Below are 793 nucleotides of genomic sequence, written 5' to 3'. Positions count from 1 at the left end.
TTACCGCTGAGAGTGTGGCGGGTGCTCTCAAACAACGCATGCCATGGCAGGCCAAAGCAGTCAGAAAACAGCCTTTCTCGGCAAGGAGGGAGATGAGGCTGGAAACTGAGCAAAGACTGAAGTGATTTCTGAGCTCCAAAGCACAAAAGTCCTTTCTTGAACAGTCAGCTTTCTTCTTTCATACCCATTTCACAGAAAGCAAACGGATGAGCCTTGGAGAAGAAGAAGTTGGTCAAGAAACTGAGCAGAGGCAGGGCTGGGGTTTGAGCCTCACATGCCAAATCATATTTGGCCCCACAAAACTAAAGACATGAAAATGCCCATTTCATGGAAGGAGATGCTGATCCTTCAGAAAAAACACCTCTGCAGGCAAGATACTGGCACCACACGGCCACTCCAAAAGAACAAAAATGCTCACACACTCGATTCAGACTTTATTCGAAGCTGTCACTCAGTCAGAAAATAGCCTCAGGCAGGACATGGAAACACAGAAGCAGAGTGAGTCAGAAGGGGACTCCTGGGCCATCTCCTGAGATGGAGCATACCTGCAACGCCTGAGGTGTTTAAGCGCATCCTCACAGAAACCAGAATCTCCTTTGAGGGGACCGATCTGTAGAAGTACAGGGTGGGGCTACTGCTGCTCTGTGCTATTCAGCTAACCAAAGTGTGTAGAGGGAAGCACTCCCCCCCTACAGCCTACTGTCTGTCTGTAGGAAAAATCTAATGACATTGGGTGCATGTCCAATGTTATCTAACTTCAAAAAATGGTGGCATCCCATAGACACTGCTAACA

Source organism: Varanus komodoensis, unplaced genomic scaffold (genome assembly GCF_004798865.1).
Source record: "Varanus komodoensis strain SLA01 unplaced genomic scaffold, ASM479886v1 scaffold580, whole genome shotgun sequence".
Taxonomy (NCBI): Eukaryota; Metazoa; Chordata; class Lepidosauria; order Squamata; family Varanidae; genus Varanus; species Varanus komodoensis.
Note: the sequence above shows the minus strand (reverse complement) of the source record.